The sequence below is a fragment of the Dysidea avara genome, chromosome 1 (genome assembly GCF_963678975.1).
Source record: "Dysidea avara chromosome 1, odDysAvar1.4, whole genome shotgun sequence".
NCBI lineage: Eukaryota > Metazoa > Porifera > Demospongiae > Dictyoceratida > Dysideidae > Dysidea > Dysidea avara.
The window spans coordinates 57,430,042-57,447,518 of record NC_089272.1 but is presented as its reverse complement, the minus strand read 5'-3'; the positions used below and the strand labels follow the sequence as shown (position 1 = coordinate 57,447,518).

Here is a 17,477-nt window from a genome sequence, read left to right as displayed (position 1 = left end):
TCCTTGCAGTAGTACAGAAGAATCGGATTACAAACCGCTGAGTTATGATTCGAAAGGCAACTACGTGTAGCAAATGCGAGATCGAGATACTCTAATAGAACAGTCACCCTAATAAAGTATTCAGCTGCGTTTATAATTTACTCAATTATATTACATTACAAGTTATTCTGTAGGGAATTCAGCTACAAACAAGTCACCCTGTAGTCAGATCAGCTAGAAGAAGGTACTTAATAGAGAGTTCAGTTACAAAGAAACCATCATGTAGAGAGTTCAGCTGCAAACAAATCACCCTGTAGAGAATTCAGCTACAAACAAATTTCCCTGTAGAGAGATCAGCTGGAAGAAGTTACCTTGTAGAGAGTTCACTTACAAAGAAACCATCGTGTAGAGAGTTCAGCTGCAAACAAATCACCCAGTAGAAAGTTCCGCTATGAACAGATCACCCTGTAGAGAGTTCAGTTATTATTATCAATTTACCAAAAAGAAAGGCATACACAAAAGGCAAAGCCTGTACAAGGTGTCCGCCTACAAAAACAAACATACATATACATATACCTGCAGTACACTACAAACTAAAAAGTACACAACAAAACACAAAACAGTGATTAAGAAGTTCCTTGACACATAAGTAATTATAAAGGTGATGCCGGAAAGACTTTCGATTACTGTCTTCAAGGATATGTAATGGTACAGTGAAACAAGTCATCCTGTAGAGAGATCAGCTAGAAGAAGTCACCTTGTAGAGAGTTCAGCTACAAAGACACCACCATGTAAGAGAGTTCAGCTGCAAACAAATCACCTGTAGAGAGTTCAGCTAGAAACAAGTCACCCTGTAGAGAGATCAACTAGAAACAAGTCACCCTGTAGAGAGTTCAGCTATAAGAAGTTACATTGTAGAGAGTTCAGCTACAAAGAAACTACCATGTAGAAAGTTCAGCTGCAAACAAATCACCCTGTAGAGAATTCAGCTACAAACAAATCGTCCTGTAGAAAGATCAGCTAGAAGAAGTTACCTTGTAGAGAGTTCAGCTACAAACAAATCACCCTGTAGAGAGTTCAGCTACAAACAAGTCATCCGGTAGAGAGATCAGCTAGAAGGATCACCTTGTAGACAGTTCAGCTACAAAGAAATCACCCTGCTTCATCTTTTCTTCTTCCTGTGGTAAAGAAAAAAATGATAGGTTAAAAAGCCCTAAAGGCTGCCTATGCTTTGGGGTATACATATACAAAAAGAGGTCAAAATTTTAAACCAATGGCATACTCCTTATGGTGCTCCAAAGTCATAAAAGTGGATGTGTGTGGAAGCCTTGTTTTGTCAAATTCGGTCACAAATAAGTAATGGTTAATCCCTATAGCTGACCATTTACATTGGGCACCACATAAATTAAAGAAGTTTTCAGCTGCATACTTACTGTGGAAAGTTTCACTATTAAAGCTTTACAGCTCAGGACTCAATGGTTTTGAAGCCTGAATAGAATTACAACTAAGCAGTCACTTACTCTAAAACAGCAGTCACTTACTCTAATACAGCTCTAAGATATACTCTAATAAAATAGCCTATTTTAGGGCATAATCTTGATTTTGAAAATATAATTTTGACTGGAGTTTTGAGCACTGCTCAAAGGTTATTTTCAAAGCATAATTGATTCAAGCCTAAAGACAAGTGAAAGAAGTTCCAAAGTCAGCCAGGCTGACTTTGGAGTATACAAATACAAAGAGTGATATCTATACCAAAACAACCAAACTGCGAAAAAGGGTGTGGCCCCTAAAAAAGCCATGGTAAAAAAGATATGAAATCCTAGGTGGCAGCCAAGAAATTGACTGTATGGCAAAAATTATAATAATGACAATCATTGGGATTCAGCCTGAATTGTTGTTAAAATTTTGCCATTAACCTACCATCATAACCATCTCTTGGCTGTCACCTTGGATTTCATACCTTTTTCACCCTGGACTGGCCCTGCATCCTTTATTCACAGCTTGGCTGTTTTGATATAGATAGAACCAATCAGTGTGTAATCAATATGGAGGGTTAATAATAGGGATGTAAATATTTAGTAGGCAATGATTTTCAGGTGTGTCTAATGTATGGGAATTAATGTGGTATAAACATTCTGTATGTGACCCATGCACTATACATTTATTTTTTAATCACTTGAATACAAAAGATGAAAGCTTATATTTATTTTTGTACCATCAATGATATAATACAGTATGTGGTATGTCTCTATTCTTGTATTAAAATTGCACTGAACACATTGCGTGTTGCTCAGGTACATTATGTCTGCTGAATCACAAATATACATGGAGAGGCACATGTACAACCAGGCTGAAATTAATGCAGGTGGTCTAAGAGAAAACTTCACTAGTTAGCTATGTTTGGTGACAGTAAGAGTCAAATAATGTCTCAGTTGTCTAAACACTAGGTGTATCATCAGTATACCAATGTTGTCTTATTGAGTAGTAACCACAAACTTGAGCACACAGTATTGTGATGATTCTACTCTTCCAAGCTGTTGAGTGTTCTATTAGAATATCTTGATTGTTCATGAAAATATTTTTGTGGATACCTGGTAAATCAAAAAGACAGTGGGCAGAATGCATCATTACACTTTCTCTAAACTTAAATGAAACTAGCACCATAAACAGCTTCTCTGTACATGCTTTGTACAGTCCCATGCATGGATAGCACTTAAACAGTGTTGTATTAGATATTTGCCCCAAATTTCCCCTCCATTGTGTATATACACCTTTTGTAATAGTAGTAATAAACTAATCTGCATGTACTTTTGCTCTTTTGTCTCTGTTTCCATAGATAAGGAGCCTGTAACTATATAGCACATCCACCACCTTGTTATTTTAAATCATCAGAAAAGAAAATTATGTATGAAATATACATTTCAACTGTATGCAACCAAAAAAACAATAGTATCCTAAAGTTTCCTAATGTAGCTCAGCAGAATATAAATCAGTTTAGTAAAACATCACTGCAAACACAGCCACCAGTAGTATACTGAAGATTCCCAATCCTTTTACAGCACCAGCTCCACCACAGAGATTGTTAAGCATAGCAAGGTAAGTACGTATGGTCTATTTTGGAAAATGTAATTACGTAGCAACTTGTCAATAATACATACTTAACAGTAGGAATCACAAAGCTTGACACTTAAATTTACTGTATGTGACTGGGCCTGCAAAAACAGGGCATGTGGGCACAAACTACACCCCGCCACTCTACAGACCATATCTCAGTACCAGAGTAGAATGTTTTCAATCTGTAACTTGCATCATAAAGCCAATTAAAATGCTTACTAAGGGCTAAAACTTGCATTGCCATACCATAATGGTATAAAAGTTATGAGGGACGGAAACTGAAAAAGTAGGCAAATCATGTGCCCACATTTCGCAGTCCCAGTCACATATGTTAAACATCATACAGTATGACAGTACTGTATATCAGGGATCATGAAAGTTTGGACTTTTCTGGCCAAATATATCACCCTAAAACCAGCCTAACAATACCTTAATGGTGCCTTGGTAGTATTGGTTAGGTATAACGAGCCTTCAGCATGAACTGAAATGCTTCCAGTAGGTTGCTTAGCAAAAATTTTCCACTGACTTCCTGACTGACTGATGCCTTCAGACAAGCATAACTTGATAACAGCAAAGGCTACAGGCTTGATTTGTTTTCTGTTCAACATCACTTCAGCCCAACAGGTGCCTTTTGGCAAATTACAGTACGTGCAATGCATGTTTCATGGACTTACCTGTGTTTTCCTTTGTGTTCCATTTAGCTTTGCTGACAGCGCAAGGTGTTGATTTGCTATAAGGTTCTATTACAATAAGTATCTTGAAATGTGCTTGCTACACTCATGAATGTTTAATATATATGCATATGTGGTAGGCGTTTGCCTTAGTTATAACTCATTGACATTTAAACAGATTTCCAGCACATTACTGAAAGTTTGTATATACCTTGATAGTTTACCAATATATGTAGGAAATTCTGCTAGTTTGCATAAGCAGTTACATGACAACAATAATATAAATAATTAATGAGAGTGAAAATTGGTGGAGATTGGTTGTCTTTAGGACATACAATACAAAATGAACATGTTAAATCAGAATGGAAGTTAACTGCAAAATGCTCTAAAATACACATTTTCCTGTCGTGAATCTGTTTGCATGACACACTATTGAGTGTTTTGATTATAATTTTTTTTCATTTATAATAAACATGTGATGTCCTATACCACATTCATTAATATTAGGCCAGGAAAACTTTGTATTGTTTCTCCTACTCACTTTTCACCCCACCATTCCAAATTTCATTATTGATAAAAATTGTAATTGCTGTTAATTATTATCTTGTATTAGCCCAATGAAGGAAGAAATCTACTTTAAAATCTGTAATAGATGTTGTAGGGGTGGTGAACAATACTCCAAAGCATGTGAAGTGGCTGTCAGTTACAAAGTATTTTAAAATCAATCATGCAAAGCATACCAATACTAGAGGGTATCTGGGGCATGCCCCATAGGAACGTTTGAAAGTTTAGTGCTTTGAGACTGAATCTGAGAGCAATTCCAGTGATAAACGTGTACTTGAATAGCTAAAATTTTATAACAGCGACTATCATTAAGATATTGTGCAAGTACAGTATATAGATATATACATCAGTAAATGAAGGTACTTCATATAGAATCATACATATAGATACATCTGTTAATGGAGGCAGATTGAATAAACCAACTTCTAATTTCTGCTGAATGTTCTATTAGAGTAGTTAGGTGACTGCTCTATTAGAGTATCTCGATCTCGTGCACTCCCAGTACTGTAGTTTTCCATTCTTGCATTACAAACTCCACTAAACCAAAGCAAATTAAATTGGCTGGGACTAAATAGAGGTACAATAGTTGTTGTACTATTAAAATTGGGTGGGTGGAGGGGGGGGGGGCAGTTGCCCTCTCTGTTCTCTTATTTCTCAGCCCCTGAGATATTGAAAGGCTTTAATGGTAACAGATAACCTTCTGTTCCACTGTTCTGGAGCATTTTTCAATAAAGAGAAAAGTCTTCCTGCTCACATGCAAATCTTTCTGATGAGTTAATTAGGTGTTTACCTTGTTTTGATTTTATTTGCTTTACCTGACAGTGGACACAAAGTAACTTATGAACATAAGGCAACTTTTTAATGCAAAAACTAGCTAGCTATACAACCAGCTATGGAATATTTCATTCTGAGTCATGAAATTCTACTATATATCTAGTTTATTACAATATAATATGAAAACCTGCTTTTGTACCTTGCATTACTAATTACTTTGCAAAGCACTTGTTACAAATTATAGATTGTATAAACGGTATTATATATGGAAAACATCAGCATACACCTGACAGATAATATAATATTATAATGCAAAAAAACAACCCACTTTTATTTTTACACACTTTTAAGATAACACTTCTAAATGCTTTAAAAATACTGTGTCCATATACATGCACAAACACACAACATTTTCTAAACAAGTAAACAATTAAACTACAAAACAATTAATATTATGTTACAAAAACTTACTGAATCTGAAGTACCTCTGCAAGTTGTCCTAACAGCTCTTCCCAATGTGTAGCATGTACCAGAAGTACTGCAGAAGAGGGCAGATGCATTTTGGCGAGATCCATCGCTAAGTGCATTATTGCACACTGAACTTGCAGTCAATGTAGTTGCAGCAGCACTACAAGCAGCATCATTGTTGTTGTTGTTGTTGTTGTTGTTGTTGTTGTTGTTGCCACACAAAGTATCAAATGCTGAACTGTCCTGTACATAATACAGTAATAGTAAAACCATTGCAGTTATTAATGTAGCATTGCATACAGCCACACAAATTTTAAAATTATCAATTGTATAATATAACTGGGACCTATTTAGCTAAATATAGCTAATTTACAGAGAAAGGTTCTACCAATCATATGACTTCATAGCCCACACCAATGTAGCTTGACATCCAACTAGGCCAGTGGTGCTCTAAAAATCTTACTAGTTAATTGTCAGTATCAATAAGTGTAAATACAAGTACGTATACTGGAACTGACAAGAATAACTCGTGTATCAAATACACTAATTGCTAAGTTTTATTTATCAAATGCTATCCGAAGTTGTATGAAGGTAAGCTGTGGTAAGTTAGTAATAGCTACTCATGAGTATTTCAAACATTGTTTAGAATTGTGCTAGAGGTTATAGTGTTAGTTGGCATGCTTGAAAAATTTATTTGCATGGAATGTGATTCATGTGAAAATCATGTAAACCTCCCCCAACATTTGTTAATACCTTGTTTCCTGTCACCTGCCCACATCCAGTTTTGTCACCCGCATTGGTAATTATTATTATAATTGGCATTTATAAATAATTAGAAATATGGAAATTATTTGTAATTTATGTACCTCCAGCGTTTGTCTATGAAGTTAGCATATCTCAGCACACAAATACGATTGTTTATTGGAGTTTCACAAGCAAATTCAATCATTTTGTAGGTTGTTTGACCCTACAGGTGGTTGGTTCATTTCTCTTCCAGCTGGTTATCTGATGCTTGTTTTTGCAGTGTGCAATAATTCCAACACTGTATAACTGATAAAGCTTAAACTTAGCCAATCCATTCCTCTGTCCAAAATGTTCGGATATCGCTGGTTTTCTAAAATTAAGTCATATATCCTGAACTTGACCAGTAGCTGTCTAACTTCAACTTGAAGGAAGCAATGGTATGTGCTGAGATTACTTTCTGAGGTAAATTATTCCAGCTCTTAATGATACATTTAGTAAAAAAAAGATAGTGGTTACTGAACCAAAAGGTTTTTTATTTTCGCGTCTAGTAGTTTCTTCACCGTTAGGTTACGTTCTTCTTACAGAGGGGAAGTGGGTAGCTAGCAGTGGTAGCACAGTGGTAAGCCGGTAAGCCCACTGCTTACAGTTCCAGTAGTCCAGGGTTGTAGCTCAGGTTGAGTTTTGTGTGGTTTTTTTCGTTTAGTGACCCTTTTTGTCTAAGTTTTACTGTCGGTTCAATAGCGAGCCCGGCTTATTGAACCGACTTTCGGTTCAGTAACCACTGCCAAAACAAAAGTTGGATAGAGCATTCAGTCTGGTAAAAGCTTGATGGCCTCTGGTGTTGGTAGCATCAGTTAGAGTTAAGAACTTTGTATGGTCTAGCTATGTCATAATAGTTCCCATAGCTAGGGTCCGCAATGAAAAAAATCGATATTAAACACGAAATTACTCCCCTATCATTTCAACCTGTAGGGCATATCAAAGTATTTTTCTGCGTACCAATAAAACTTATTTATCTTTCTCCATACAATGGGAATCGCGATTGTTTTGTGCTGGAAATCGTGAAATATTGTGCGCTCTCCGGATGAAGCATGGGTTCCTTCCCATACTTGGCATATGTGACCCAGTCTGACAACACCGGGCTTATCGCCTATTTAAAAGTATCGAGAAATGCCGGTTTTAAGTATTTAGTGTGTTGTAGCTCGCCAATGGTTGAAGCAATGTGTACCAAATTTCCACACGTTTTACACCAATTCCTTACCTTCCAGAGCATCCACTGTACAAGAAGCCAACAACTAAGTTTCCCGCCATTTTAGATAAATTTTTAAACCAAGGTTGACTGTATCAGGCGTGCTGCAAATTGGGTGGGAAGCGGGGGCCCTGGAAGGCGGGCAAGATGGTGTCCAAAAATTGAATAGGAAGGCCAAGGGATGAATTAGGCCAAGTTTTGAGCCATTGAAGTATCAAAACTGGCTAAAATGAAAGGAAATTTACAGCAGAGGTACTTATTCAACACCACAGAGCTGTACAGCCACATACAGTCATTCCCAGGCTGACCAGAGCTCCATTAAGGCCCCAAACCACACGTACGGATCGCCACTGGGCTTGGGAAAAGCAGCCAGCAAAACCAGACCACTCAAGTCTAGCTGATTCTAAGTGTGGAATTAGATAGTTTATTCATGTAGCTGTGTGTCCTGGGTGAAAAATCGAATCTGCTGATATGGGCGATAAGACCGGTTTTCTCAGACTGGGTCACATATATAGTCCAGGTCTATACCTGATTATAACCCACAGCAGAAATAAATCGATTTGCTACTGTGGATTTGGTACGAAGATACTCTGCCGAAAATCACATATTTTTGGATTCGGAACAATCCAGCAATCAACAGAAGGAAAGCCCACAAACCTTCACTATACAGCAATATAGTTTAGTTATCACTTCATGCACAGCGCAAGTTTCATATGGATCTGAGCTTTCCTTCCATCAAACTAAGCGGCATGAAATTTCTTTCTAGCGCGTCTGAGACTAAAATGGAAGGCATGGCTGCAATAACTCCAAGTTTTAGTTTCTGCAGCAAGTTATTTAGGTTTCAATAATATGTTGTGACCACCTAATGGTATTAGTTTTCAACCAGAAATCGATCACGTGATTATGGATTGATTTTTCGTGTGCATTATAGCTATACGTGGTTAGCTATGTAGTGGTATAATCCAGGTAAAATTTCACTAGTATTTTTATCAACGTCTGATTGCGACACCACTGGTGAAGCATAGAGTTAGGCATAGTAAAACTCGGGTCCTACCAAAAATGGCAGGGTTCTTTGCATGTAAGATCAAGATACTTTAATAGAGCAGTCATGTAAGCAGTCTCCAGTCTCTCTACTATATTCTGTTCTCTTTAGTAAGAAAGCGGAATCCATAAACAGGAAGAATTAAATATCAGGGTAAAAGTGCAATTGGAAAGAAACCTCAGCAGTATCAGGTTGCTGGTTGGGGGCATACCATAAATGAATCCACATTATGAGTGCATGGCTATACACAGTAGGCCTGAGCCTATTATGCTCAAAATTTTACCTATTATTCTTTCAAGAATTTCCCAAAAAACTCTCCTATTATTCCTTTTGTTATTCTTGTATCCAGCCTATTATTCCATAATTATTCTCATTCAGTATATATCTGTGGCTAGTCGCTTAGTTTTCAAGATGCTGCTATAAGTAGTTTTGTCCGAATTATTAATAGCCATATATGAAGCATTCCACCGTACACATCATTTTTCTATCCATAATAGTTACAGCAGACTTAGAATAGCTACGTATCTACAGTAATAATTCAAGTGTACTTAATTATTAGTGTATTATAATAATATGCTGTAACTACTGTATAGCTAAGTTAGGTAGATAATAATGCTCAAAGACTTGAAGAAGATACACTGGTATAAGATGTACAAGTTTCAGGATTGCAGATAATCATGCAGTTAAATCCCTGATGCTGGCTGCAGATTGTTAACATGAAACGATCTGACTGCTCTATTAGAGTATTTGAGCGTTCTATTAGAGTATATCGATCTTTTAGAGGCCTTTCAGCCAGCACTCCTGTCAGCTTTATATCATTTGTAGTAGCTTAACTCTTTCTTCTAGGTAATCAAGAAGAGACACGCCCTCCAATTCCACCGATTATTCCCGTGGTCGTCCGATTATTCTAAAATTATGCCTGTAGCCATCCTATAATTCCGGAATTATTCTCACGAAATTGGTGACCTATTATTCTCAAGATTATGCCGGCATAATAGGCGCAAGCCTAATACACAGAGGCAATATTTATAGACAAGATTATGTAATAAGAATAATTATGCTGCTAGAGTTTCAATTCACTACAATAATGATTCTATATAGCTGCAGGGGCATTTCAAAAAGAAATATTGGTATGAATTGGCCACCTTGCACTACTAAATGGCACAACACACACTTTTGGTTAATTAGCTATACCTGTAACTGTAAATGTTGTACATGTAATGATTTGTATAGGTCCTTCTAGTGTACTGCTAAGCAAAAATCATCACACAAACAGGCTGTCAAATTATAATGGTAGAAATGTCTGCAAAATTGTAATTTTCCTGTGCCTTAATCATACTCCCTGGTGGAGGCTCTGCACAGTAATAAATACAATACAATATAGTTATAATTATAATTTTAACGGTACAAATGCATAACTATATAATTATATTTTAATTAATTTTGCAATCTTTTAAATTTTTGTTTTGCTTGTAGGATATGCATGCAATTTTATGTTGAACTATATAGACTGCGTGTGCTATATATATTTTGGTAACTCATCGTTTTGTCTTCTAGCCGTGTTGCGGCTCCTCTAGTTGACCATCTTTTAAGAAAATGTACTTCTTGTTCCTTAGATGTTTATCAGCAAATGTACCAGTGCAAGCTTGATTTACGGGTCTCACGCCGAAATGATCTATCTGCTCAAGCAGACTTGCTTTGTGATCAACTGTCTCCACAATTTGCGACGTGCCTTTGAAGCTGCATCAGAGCGAGGCGCGTCGTGTTTCATGATGCCCTATGTTTAAGATTTGAATGGCAACCTGTTAACTTGCCTCAGACGTATGTTTGTGGTAAGCCCTTTTGTGTGGAGCATGCCTTTACTTGTCCCTGTGGCGGTTTCCATCTATCCGCCACAATGAAGTCAGGGATTTAACTGCAAGTCTGTTGAGTGAAGTGTGCAGTGATGTTGGTGTTGAGCCTGCTCTCCAGCCTCTTGATGGTGAGCCATTGCAATTTGCTACTGCCAATAGTGAAGATGGTTCCCGTCTTGATGTTGTTGCCAGGGATTTTTGGGGTCGAAATAAGCAGCGTGCGTTTTTCGATGTCAGGGTTTTCAACCCTTTTGCGCGCTCTTATTTTCGCTCCCAATTGTCCAGATGTTACCAGCTTCATGAACGTGAAAAAAGACGGGCATATGATGAGCGTGTTAGAGAGGTTGAGAGAGCTTGCTTTTCACCATTGGTGTTTGTAGTTACTGGTGGCATGGGGCCCACTGCTACAACGGTTTTCAGGAAGCTTGCTTCAATGTTGGCTGAGAAGCGTAGCATTAATTACAGCAAATGCTTATTCTGGCTGCGATGTAGGCTTTGCTTTTCATTGTTAAGATCCGCAGTGATGTGTTTGAGGGGTCATCGCTCTTCAGTTGGCCGTCCATCAACCACTAATATTGATCTGGCCTACTCCGAGGGTCGCTTGGAGTCTGGCGGCCTTGTTTGATTGCTGGTATTTCCAGCTGTCCAGCACTTTAACACCTAGTGCTGGGGGTGGTGGCAAGGGCAGTCCGTCTATCCTGGGGAAAAAATAAACAATCTAATTTCTATTAATTTCTCACAACATATCCATCCAATAACATCAGGTACATGGAGTCATCTAAAGAGATTTATCAGTCTACCTGCAAGATTGAATTGTTACTATCATTCTTTCCTCCCAACCTCAATCAGACTATGGAACTTATTACCCTGTGATTTCTATTCAATAACTGACTTGAACAACTTTATTAGTAAACTTAATACTATTAGACTGTAGATATTTTATAGATGTACTTTATATGCACACACACCCTCATTTTGAGGCTCGTGCATAATAAATTAATAATAATAATATCCGGATAATTTTAAAAGCGGGTTTGACCCGGATAACTCGTGACCCGACCAGGCGCTAATGTGCACGTTTCATTAGTAAGGCAGATAGGTTCTCGTGACCCGACCCGGTACTAATGTGCACGTTTCATTAGTAAGGCAGATAGGTTCCCGGATAATGAAACAGTCTGGTGATAATAGGGCCACCTAATTTTTGATTCAGAAGATTGCTATCGATGTTCAACGTGGTAATGCTGCATCTGTAATGGAAACGATTCCATGCATCAACGCAGGATTGGGCAGAGTTCGCCTCTTTGCCCAGTTTGACATGAAGACTTTCTTTTTCTTTTATTTATTGACTATTATTCCTTGTAAAAAGAGAAAATAAACTATCAGCCCTTTTGGCTATAGCTACCATTATTATAATGCACTATAGCTATCAATGTTAAGGCACCTAACTAGCATTGTCCAATTAATATAGCCGTTACTACAAAGATAAAATGTGACCCAATCTGCTAAAACCGGACATATTCGCGCAAGCTTAAATTTACAGTATAAAGCAATGGGTAAAATTCTCAAATATTTGTGTATTGGCTATTGCTATTATCCGACAATCACGTGAATAAAAAATAAAACTTAGACAATAAAGGTCCTCAAACGAAAAAAAAGAAACAAAATTCCTTGAGCAGAAATCGAACCAGGGACCTCCGGTGGTTGAGCCCAGTGTCGTAACCATTGACATTGTGCTACGTATAGCTCCCAGCTACCCACTTCCCTTAGTTTCTACCTTATATGTCTCCGAGTCGAGTAACTTCTATATAATATATGTGACCGTCTCAGCAAAAACCCGACTTGTTCACACAATTAAAAAATATTTTTTATTCATTCAGCAATGTCAGCAGTGTCCAAGGAATGGACCACCAAAATTTCAGCCTTCTTTGGTGTGTAGTTTTGGAATTATAGCGATAGACAGTAGGAAGAGCAAGGTAAGGCCACTCCAAATAAATTCTCTGTTTCCCGTCCTAGACTCTGGCATATTTGCATGCGGGCGGGCGGTCCATTTCCATTATTTTATTATAAGGTTGGCTAGCTTTTCAAGCCATTATTTGCCTGGCATAGCCAAAAAGGCTGCATAAAAGCATGTTTAAGTTTGTTCCTTCCTTTGTAAGTTGCAAAAATAACACAAACGTGAAGTTTGTGCTGACTTGATAGCACTGTTGACACTTGAGCTGACACTGTTTCAAGATAGCTGTTACTGAGCCTATCAGTATGCAAGAATAACCGGAAATAATGGAAGAATACGGAATAATGGAATATTTAGAGCTGGCAGTAACCAGATGCGGGCGGTGGACGGGAAACAGAAAATTTATTTTGAGTGGCCTAATCGATTTGTACTTTTTTCATTTGTCCAGCTACTATACTAAAAATAAACTACAGGCGCTTACATTCGCAGCCATAACTTCCCTTTGGATTAGTCTACAACGTTGCAATTTAGCTTAAAACGTTCACCTTGGATCAGCACATCAGCTAAGGTATAGTATTAGCCCTGTAGATACTTGCGCAAATGGATATGAAGGCGGTTTCGTAGAAGAAACGATGACAATCTTGTATACGTTTACCGCATCGTAAACAAACGCACGTGACACACATACTGTTGAAGCTAGAGAAAGGAAACAAAGATTTTCGAACTCTTCATGAACAGGCAAATAAGATGGTATATAGTTTTAATCGATTTGAATCTTCCTTCTTTGAGTACTGGCCCGATAAAAACTTGCGTAATTTTTTTTGTAGCATGCGTAATTTTAGGAATTATTTTTAAATTTCAATTTTCTCAATACGCATGCTTGTGTCAACAAGTCGGGTTTTTACTGAGGCGGTCACATATATTGAAGGTGAAGAAGAAACTAACCCGACCCTAACACTATAAACTACTTTTCGCGCCCCCTAAAGTTGAGTGAGAAATCTAGTGGACTGTCTGAACAATAGCACTGACAAAATATTTCCCGCTGCCGGAACTATAGCAACTTCATTGTGGATTATTGAAAAAATCCGTAAATTTTTAGAACGCCTCTTTCTTAGTGAAAGAAGGAATTAACAATAAAAACCTAGATATTATCTTATTCGCCTGCTCTAGAGGAGTTGGAAAATCTTTGTTTCGTTGCAGTAGGCCTAAGAATACGCAACTATGAGCATTTGTTTACGTCCCGTTGAAGCGATCGTACGCGATCGATTTTTCATTTTAATTTATTTATTTATTCTTCCTGAATTTCAACTTTGTATGCAGTGAAGAAAGGCGAGTAAAGGACGAATTTGAACAGTAATTGATTTCCCTATTCATGGTAAACAAGACCGTGAAATTTCAGCTCCGTTCCTCAATTTGTTGGTAAGTTACAACCGTTTTTGTAAGCGCCTGTAATTTATTTTCCATATATACTTGCTGTACAAATCGATTTTTCTGTTTTTGCTACTTTGTAGGGCTGTAATTCCGAAATTTATTAGCATAAGAGGCTGAAACTTTACCAGAGGGTACACTTGGCTAGTAGATTATAAATTTTTAATGGAAGGAATTCGAAAGAAGTGCGATTATGTCCGGTTTTCGCAGATCCGGTCACAAATATTTACAACACAAATAACGCACCGATCCACAGTCTTCGTATAAGGTCCTAAGCAGTGTTGCGCAATTGCCACTGCAAACTGTATTACTGCCAGTGGCAAGCATGGTTAGACAGTTGGTTGCGGCACTTGTCGCAGCAGCACATGCTTGCGGATCAACTTGACAGTTGCCATATGTAAAACACAGCATAATCACAACGAAGATTGCTTTAGCCATTTTATAGCTGATTTTCTGATTACTTGATCTAAATTTGCTTCAGATACAACTGCAAACAGTATAAAACTAGACAGGAATTTATATACGCATCTCCCACTAGCTAACTGCTACGTTCTGTATGTTTGCATACATGCATGTATGCATATAAGATTATTATTATTATTATTATTTAATGGGCTCGTAAATTCCCAAGCAATACTAAATTTCCAGGCTAGGCCGAAGGCCTTCGAAGGTGCCCATATCTAGATTGCTTCCAAAAATTATCCAAACGCAGCTTGAAGGTTGCAACTGTTGGTGCTGAAATGATAATGTCGGGTAAGGAGTTCCATAGATTGACTATTCTATTCGTACAAAAGTTCTGCCTATCAAGTAATCTTGATCTTTCTTTTAAAAGCTTAAGAGAATGGCCCCTGGTGGTAGCAGTATTTAAAGTAAAAAATGTAGATGGGTCCAAGTCATAATATCGTTTAACTTTAAGTATCTTATATGTTTCAATCATATCACCCCTTTGGCGTCTGCAATATAGAGAATAGAGATCCAGAGTTTCAAGACGGCTTTCATAAGTCAGATGGGCTAATCCGCGAAGGTGTTTAGCTGCACGTCTCTGAACCTTTTCAAGGGTGTCGATGTCTCTGGCTAAGTACGGACTCCAAGATTGCACGCAATATTCCAAATTCGGTCGAACATACATCTTGTACAAAAATATAAACATAGCCAATTAAGGGTCCGTAAACCAAAAATATCGATCAACTGTAGCGTCTAGAAACACTGGAGTTGCAGAACTTTAGTCCTCCTCTTCTACAGAAAATGTCCTGAAATAGCTTACCTGGAACGATATTCAACTGCATCCAGGACCGGAGCCTAGAGATTTTGAGTGGTCCGGCCATGTATGGACTACAATGGAGGTCATAGCCGTCATGCACACTATTCAGTTTTTATTGATCTAATATTGTGATCTTTAAATTAAATTAAATTATAGAGATTATCTGCTTTCATGTGATACTCAACTGCATGTGCTAAGCACACACAGCATGCCAAGCTACTTCTGAGCTTTCGTCTGGGGGCATGCTCCCCAGGGAAATTTTTGAAAATAGATGCTCTGAAATGGCATCTGGAGGTTATTTTACACGCGAAGTCTTTTCAACATCAATGATAATTTTGTGTTACAGTATACCAATTAATTCAATTTCATATCTAGTTAGTAGCTAGTCTTATTTTCATGATAATAAATCTCCTTAGTTCTTTGAGATACGATTACAACTGCTAATGCATGACATGCATGATTAGTCCAATACAATTCCATCTGCAGATGACTCTCTGGAACTTTGAGACAATTATCAGATATGTAATGGCTTACACAGCAGCCTAGTATAATTAAAACAGTAGCTATATTCTATACTGAATGCCTATTAGAGTGTCACGATGACTGTTCTATTAGAGTATATTTTGATGCTGACTGCTCTATTAGAGTATCTCGATTTTTTACAAATTCAAGTAGCTGAAAAGTTATGCAAAAGCTATGCAAGTTCTTGGTTTGCTAAGAAGGTCCTTCAAACTCTTTTCTGTTGACTTGTTGACTTTTTTGTACAAAATGTATGTCAGACCTCACTTGGAGTATTGCATCCAGGTCTGGAGCCCTTGCTTGGCGAAAGATATTGATCTCCTAGAGAAAGTACAGAGACATGCCACCAAGTTATTACCTAGTTTATTTGATTTACCATACGAAACTCGTCTAGAGAGACTTGGTTTATATTCACTGTATTGTAGACGTCAAAGGGGAGATCTAATTGAAACCTACAAGATATTGAATGGTTACTATGACATCAACCCTACCTCATTTTTCACTTTGAGTAATACGGATACCACCAGAGGTCACCACCGTAAACTCTTTAAATTTCGATTTCGGCTGCTAGTGAGGCATAATTTTTCACCAACAGAGTAGTTAATTTGTGGAATTCTCTTCCAGCAGATGTTATTTCTGCACCAACCGTGGCATTGTTTAAGAAGAATCTTGATGATTTATGGAGAACAACAAGATATGGGCACTCTCAAAGGCCTGCTGCCTATTATTATTATTATTATTAAATATACACACAGCAATGCTGGAATTACAACTAGATGTAAAAAATAAGTTATATCCCACACTTTAGCCAAAAGGTTAGGATTTTAATGTTCTGTCACAAACCGACGTAAAATATGACAGGAACTCAGTAAGACACTCTTCTGCATCTTCGGGATGAGGTTAGTATGATAAATCTGTAATGTTTGTAGTTGATCTTTTAAACCTTCAGGAACAGAGCCAAGGGAACCAATGATAACAGGAGCCACAGATGCTCTTACAGACCACATTTTCTGAATTTCAATCTTCAGGTCACTATAGCGTTGCCGTTTTTCAGAAATCTTTTGGGAAATTCTACTATCTCCTGGTATAGCAACATCAATCAAAAAACAGCAGTTCATTGTGAAATCAAGGCATATTATGTCAGGCCGGTTGTGTGTCAGATGTTTATCCGTCTGAACTGTAAAGTCCCTCAAGAGTTTCATTGAATTATTGTGAAGAACGGGCAATGGGCAGTGTTCCCACCACTTGTCATTGATTTCAAAGCCACCTTTTTTTGCCAACTCCCAATGAACCAACTTAGCAACAGCATCATGCCGTTTCTTGTAGAAAGACTGGGCAATGACACTGCAACTTGTGAGCAAATGATCGACAGTTTCTTGCTGTGAACCACAAAGACGACAATTAACAGAGCCAGGCTGCTGAAAAATTCTAACTTTAATTAAATTAGTAGGAACCGCTTGATCTTGACAAGCAAATATAAATCCTTCAGTTTCCTTTTTAAGATTGCTGGCAGAAAGCCATTTCCATTGAAAATTCATATCAACAGAGTCCAATGTTTCACGAAGGAATTGTCCATGTAATGGTTTGTCTTTCCACATTTCAAGGTTTTCCTGAACACAACGGTGCTTGTAATCATCTGGGGTTTCATTAAGCTCAAACTCACTGCTAATGTAAACTTTTTGAAGCCAGGGTTTAGGGTTAGATGCCAAATATTTACTCAGATTTAACTTCTCCCGGTACATCACTTCTTCCACAGCTAAAAGCCCACGGCCTCCTAATTTTCTTGGGATATACAATCTATGGACATCATCAGTTTTACTGAAGCACTTGTACATTGTTAACAATTTCCTGGTAGACACA

The 17,477-nt window shown here is 37.6% G+C and overlaps 1 long non-coding RNA gene across 1 annotated transcript; it reads right to left on the bottom strand.

The window, feature by feature from the left end:
* Positions 1–2,867: 2,867 nt before the first annotated feature.
* LOC136237575 (uncharacterized) lies at positions 2,868–14,345 on the bottom strand. Its single transcript, XR_010692524.1, has 3 exons — positions 14,084–14,345; positions 5,574–5,813; positions 2,868–3,090 (listed from the first exon to the last, which is right to left on the bottom strand). It is a non-coding gene; the product is annotated as an uncharacterized lncRNA (long non-coding RNA).
* Between the last annotated feature and the right edge of the window lie 3,132 nt (positions 14,346–17,477).